The sequence below is a fragment of the Triticum dicoccoides genome, chromosome 4A, assembly GCF_002162155.2.
Source record: "Triticum dicoccoides isolate Atlit2015 ecotype Zavitan chromosome 4A, WEW_v2.0, whole genome shotgun sequence".
NCBI lineage: Eukaryota > Viridiplantae > Streptophyta > Magnoliopsida > Poales > Poaceae > Triticum > Triticum dicoccoides.
This window is the reverse complement of record NC_041386.1, coordinates 171359081-171366199: the sequence shown is the minus strand read 5'-3', so window position 1 is coordinate 171366199 and position 7119 is coordinate 171359081.

Below are 7119 nucleotides of genomic sequence, written 5' to 3'. Positions count from 1 at the left end.
CCTTTCCTCACTGGGACAATGCTCTAATAATGATGATCATCACACTTTTATTTTTCTTACAACTCAACAATTACAACTCGATACTTAGAACAAAATATGACTCTATATGAATGCCTCCGGCGGTGTACCGGGATATGCAATGATGCATGAGTGACATGTATGAAAGAATTATGAACGGTGGCTTTGCCACAAATACTATGTCAACTACATGATCATGCTAAGCAATATGACAATGATGGAGTGTGTCATAACAAACGGAACGGTGGAAAGTTGCATGGCAATATATCTCAGAATGGCTATGGAAATGCCATAATAGGTAGGTATGGTGGCTGTTTTGAGGAAGGTATATGGTGGGTGTATGATATCGGCGAAAAGGTGCGCGGTATTAGAGAGGCTAGCAAAGATGGAAGGGTGACAGTGCGTATAATCCATGGACTCAACATTAGTCATAAAGAACTCATATAATTATTGCAAAAATCTACAAGTTATCAAAGCAAAGTATTACGCGCATGCTCCTAGGGGGATAGATTGGTAGGAAAAGACCATCGCTCGTCCCCGACCTCCACTCATAAGGAAGACAATCAATAAATAAACCATGCTCCGACTTCATCACATAACGGTTCACCATACGTGCATGCTACGGGAATCACAAGCTTCAACACAAGTATTTCTCAAATTCACAACTACTCAACTAGCATGACTTTAATATCACCATCTCCATATCTCAAAACAATTCTCAAGTATCAAACTTATCATAGTATTCAACACACTCATAAGAGAGTTTTATTATTGATCTTGCATACCAAGCATATTAGGATTTTAAGCAAATTACCATGCTATTAAGACCCTCAAAATAATCTAAGTGAAGCATGAGAGATCAATAGTTTCTATAAAACAAATCCACCACCGTGCTCTAAAAGATATAAGTGAAGTACTAGAGCAAAATTATATAACTCAAAAGATATAAGCGTATTCTAACAAATTCCAAATCATGTATGGCTCTCTCAAAAGGTGTTTACAGCAAGGATGATTGTGGTAAACTAATAAGCAAAGACTCAAATCATACAAGACGCTCCAAGCAAAACACATATCATGTGGTAAATAAAAATATAGCTCCAAGTAAAATTACCGATAGAAGTAGACGAAAGAGGGGATGCCTTCCGGGGCATCCCCAAGCTTTGGATTTTATGTGTCCTTAGATTATCTTGGGGGTGCCATGGGCATACCCAATCTTAGGCTCTTACCACTCTTTGTTCCATAATCCATCAAATCTTTACCCAAAACTTGAAAACTTCACAACACAAAACTTAAAGTAGAAAATCTCGTGAGCTCCGTTAGCGAAAAAAAACAAAAGACCACTTCAAGGTACTGTAATGAACTCATTATTTATTTATATGGGTGTTATACCTATTGTATTCCAACTTCTCTATGGTTTGTAAACTATTTTACTAGCCATAGATTCATCAAAATAAGCAAACAACACACGAAAAACAGAATCTGTCAAAAACAGAACAGTCTGTAGTAATCTGTAGCTAGCGCAAGCTCTGGAACCCCAAAAATTCTAAAATAAATTTATGGACGCGGGGAATTTATATATTAATCATCTTCAAAAATAATTAACAAAATAGCACTTTCCAAATAAAAATGGCAGTAGTTCTCGTGAGCGCTAAAGTTTCTGTTTTTTACAGCAAGTGTAACAAGACTTTCCCCAAGTCTTCCCAACGGTTCTACTTGGCACAAACACTAATTAAACACAAAAATCACAACCAAAACATAGGATAGATAAATTATTTATTACTAAACAGGATCAAAAATCAAGGAATAAAAATAAAATTGGGTTGCCTCCCAACAAGCGCTATCGTTTAACGCCCCTAGCTAGGCATAACAAGCAAGGATAGATCTAGGTATTGCCATCTTTGGTAGGCAATCCATAAGTGGCTCTCACAATAGATTCATAAGGTAATTTAATTTAATTTCTAGGAAAGTGTTCCATGACTTTCCTTAATGGAAATTGGAATCTAATATTTCCTTCCTCCTATCAATAATTGCACCAATCGTTCTAAGGAAAGGTCTACCAAGAATAATAGGACATAAAGGATTGCAATCTATGTCAAGAACAATAAAATCTACGTGCACATAATTACTATTTGCAACAATAAGAACATCATTAATTTTTCCCATAGGTTTCTTAATAGTGGAATCCGCGAGGTGCAAGTTTAAAGAGCAATCATCAAAATCACGGAAACCTAACAAATCACACAAAGTCTTTGGAATCGTGGAAACACTAGCACCCAAATCACATAAAGCATTGCATTCATGATATTTAATTTTAATTTTAATAGTTGGTTCCCACTCATCATAAAGATTTCTAGGGATAGAAACTTCCAATTCAAGTTTTTCTTCATAAGATTGCATCAAGGCATCAACGATATGTTTAGTAAACACTTTATTTTGACTATAAGCATGAGGACAATTTAGCATGGATTGCAACAAGGAAATACAATCAATCAAAGAGCAATTTTCATAGGTAAATTCCTTGAAATCTATAATAGTGGGTTTAGCAACATCTAGGGTTTTAATTTCTTTAATCCCACTTTTATCAATTTTAGCATCAAGATTAAAAAATTCCGAATTCTTGGAACGACTTCTAGGTAAAGGTGGATCATATTTAGTCCCATCATTATCAAGATTCATATTTCAAAACAAAGGTTTAATAGGGTACACATCAATAACTTTTAGATCTTCATCATTATTTTCATAGGAACTAGAAGAACACGCTCTTATAAAGGCATCTTTCTTAGCACGCATCCTAGCGGTTCTTTCTTTACACTCATCAATGGAAATTTGCATGGCTTTGAGAGACTCGTTGATATCATGCTTAGGTGGAATAGAAGTAAGTTTCAAAGAATCAACATCAAGAGCAATTCTATCAACGTTCCTAGCCAAATCATCAATCTTAAGCATTTTTTATTCAATCATAGCATTAAAATTCTTTTGCGAAGTAATAAATTCTTTAATATTAGATTCAAAATCAGAGGGCATATTATTATAATTTCCATAAGAATTGTTGTAGGAATTTCCATAATTATTAGAGGGATTACTAGGGTAAGGCCTAGGATTGAAATTTCCTCTATACACGTTATTACCAAAATTGTTCCTACCAACAAAATTCACATCCATAAATTCATTATTATTCTCAATCAAAGTAGACAATGGCATATCATTAGGATCAGAAGAAACATTCTTATTAGCAAATAATTTCATAAGTTCATCCATGTTTCCACTCAAAACATTAATTTCTTCTATCGCATGCACCTTTTTATTAGTAGATCTTTCAGTATGCCATTGTGAATAATTAACCATGATATTATCTAGGAGTTTAGTAGCTTCTCCTAAAGTGATTTCCATAAAAGTGCCTCCCGCAGCCGAATCTAAAAGATTTCTAGAAGCAAAATTCAATCCGACATAAAAAATTTGTATAATCATCCACAAATTTAAACCATGAGTAGGGCAATTACGTATCATTAATTTCATTCTCTCCCAAGCTTGTGCAACATGTTCATAATCAAGTTGCTTAAAATTCATAATATCGTTTCTAAGAGAGATGATCTTAGCGGGAGGAAAATACTTAGAGATAAAAGCATCTTTGCACTTGTTCCATGAATCAATACTATTTTTAGGCAAAGACGAAAACCAAGCTTTAGCACGATCTCTAAGCAAAAAAAGGAAATAGCTTCAATTTAACAATATCATTATCCACATCTTTCTTCTTCTGCATGTCACACAAATCAACGAAGCTATTTAGATGGGTAGCGGCATCTTCACTAGGAAGGCCGGAGAAGGAATCTTTCATAACAAGGTTCAGCAAAGCAGCATTAATTTCACAAGATTCAACATCGGTAAGAGGAGCAATCCGAGTGCTAATAAAATCATTGTTGTTGGTATTGGTGAAGTCACACAATTTAGTATTATCTTGAGCCATCGTGACAAGCAAGCAAACTAACACACAACCAAACAAAAAGCAAGCGGACAAAAAGAGGCAAATAGAGGGAGGATAGAGAGAGACGGAGGGCAAATAAAACGGCAAGGGTGAAGTGGGGGAGAGGAAAACAAGAGGTAAATGGCAAATAATGTAATGCGGAAGATAAGGGTATGTGATGGGTACTTTGTATGTTGATTTTTGCGTAGACCTCCCCGGCAACAGCGCCAGAAATCCTTCTTGCTACCTCTTTTAGCACTGTGTTGGTTTTCCCCGAAGAGGAAGGGATGATGCAGCAAAGTAGCGTAATTATTTCCCTCAGTTTTTGAGAACCAAGGTATCAATCCAGTTGGAGGCTACGCGTGAGTCCCTCGCACCTGCACAAAACAAATAAATTCTCGCAACCAACGCAAATAGGGGTTGTCAATCCCTATAGGGCCACTTACGAGAGTGAGATCTGATAGATATGATAAGATAATATTGTTGGTATTTTTATGATAAAGATGCAAAGTAAAATAAAGGCAAAGTAAATAACTAAGTAGTAGGAGATTGATATGATAAAGATAGACCCGGGGGCCATAGGTTTCACTAGTGGCTTCTCTCGAGAGCATAAGTATTCTACGGTGGGTGAACAAATTACTGTTGAGCAATTGACAGAATTGAGCATAGTTATGAGAATATCTAGGTATGATCATGTATATAGGCATCACGTCCGAGACAAGTAGACCGACTCCTGCCTGCATCTACTACTATTACTCCACTCATCGACCGCTATCCAGCATGCATCTAGAGTATTAAGTTAAAAACAGAGTAACGCCTTAAGCAAGATGACATGATGTAGAGGGATAGACTCATGCAATATAAAGAAAACCCCATCTTGTTATCCTCGATGGCAACAATACAATACGTGCCTTGCTGCCCTTACTGTCATCGGGAAAGGACACCGCAAGATTGAACCCAAAGCTAAGCACTTCTCCCATTGCAAGAAAGATCAATCTAGTAGGCCAAACCAAACTAATAATTCGAAGAGACTTGCAAAGATAACCAATCATACATAAAAGAATTCAGAGAAGATTCAAATATTATTCATAGATAGACTTGATCATAAATCCACAATTCATCGGTCTCAACAAACATACCGCGAAAAGAAGATTACATCGAGTAGATCTCCACAAGAGAGGGGGAGAACATTGTATTGAGATCCAAAAAGAGAGAAGAAGCCATCTAGCTACTAACTATGGACCCGTAGGTCTGAGGTAAACTACTCACACTTCATCGGAAGGGCTATGGTGTTGATGTAAAAGCCCTCCGTGATCGATGCCCCCTCCGGCGGAGCTCCAGAACAGGTCCTAAGATGGGATCTCGTGGATACAGAAAGTTACGCGGTGGAATTAGGGTTTTGGCTCCGTCTCTGGTCGTTTGGGGGTACGTGGGTATATATAGGAGGAAGAAGTACGTCGGTGGAGCAACAGGGGCCCATGAGGGTGGAGGGCGTGCCTGGGGGGTAGGCGCGCCCCCTACCTCGTGGCCTCCTATTACGTGTCTTGACGTAGGGTCCAAGTCTCCTGAGTTGTATTCGATGAGAAAATCACGTTCCCAAAGGTTTCATTCCGTTTGGACTCTGTTTGATATTCCTTTTCTTCGAAACCCTAAAATAGGCAAAAAAACAACAATTCTGGGTTGGGCCTCCGGTTAATAGGTTAGTCCCAAAAATAATATAAAAGTGGATAATAAAGCCCAATAATGTCCAAAACAGTAGATAATATAGCATGGAGCAATCAAAAATTATAGATATGTTGGAGACGTATCAGTTGACTATGATGAGACCTTCTCACCCGTAGCGATGCTTAAGTCTATCCGAATCATGTTAGCAATTGCCGCATTTTATGATTATGAAATTTGGCAAATGGGTGTCAAAACTGCATTCCTTAATGGATATCTTAAAGAAGAGTTGTATATGATGCAACCAGAAGGTTTTGTCGATCCTAAAGATGCTAACAAAGTGTGCAAGCTCCAGCGATCCATTTATGGACTGGTGCAGGCCTCTCGGAGTTGGAATATACGCTTTGATAGTGTGATCAAAGCATATGGTTTTATACAGACTTTTGGAGAAGCATGTATTCACAAGAAAGTGAGTGGGAGCTCTGTAGCATTTCTAATATTATATGTGGATGACATATTGTTGATTGGAAATAATATAGAATTTCTGGATAGCATAAAAGGATACTTGAATAAGAATTTTTCAATGAAAGACCTCGGTGAAGCTGCTTATATATTGGGCTTCAAGATCTATAGAGATAGATCAAGATGCTTAATTGGACTTTCACAAAGCACATACCTTGATAAAGTTTTGAAGAAGTTCAAAATGGATCAGTCAAAGAAAGGGTTCTTGCCTGTATTACAAGGTGTGAAGTTGAGTCAGGCTCAATGCCCGACTACTGCAGAAGATAGAGAGAAAATGAAAGTCATTCCCTATGCCTCAGCCATAGGTTCTATCATGAATGCAATGTTGTGTACCAGACCTAATGTGTGCCTTGCTATAAGTTTAGCAGGGAGGTACCAAAGTAATCCAGGAGTGGATCACTGGACAATGATCAAGAACATCCTGAAATACCTGAAAAGGACTAAGGATATGTTTCTCGTTTATGGAGGTGACAAAGAGCTTGTCGTAAATGGTTACGTCAATGCAAGCTTTGACAGTGATCCGGATGACTCTAAGTCACAAACCGGATATGTATTTATATTGAATGGTGGAGGTATCAGTTGGTGCAGTTCCAAGCAGAGCGTCGTGGCGGGATCTACGTGTGAAGCGGAGTACATAGCTCCTTCAAAAGTAGCAAATGGTAGAGTCTGGATGAAGGAGTTCATATCCGATCTAGGTGTAATACCTAGTGCATCGGGTCCAGTGAAAATCTTCTGTAACAATACTGGAGCAAATGCCTTGGCAAAGGAATCCAGATTTCACAAGAGAACAAAACACATCAAAAGACGCTTCAATTCCATCCACGATCAAGTCAAGGAGGGAGACATAGAGATTTGCTAGATACATATGGATCTGAATGTTGCAGACTCGTTGACTAAGCCTCTCTCATGAGCAAAACATGATCAGCACCAAGACTCCATGGGTGTTAGAATCATTA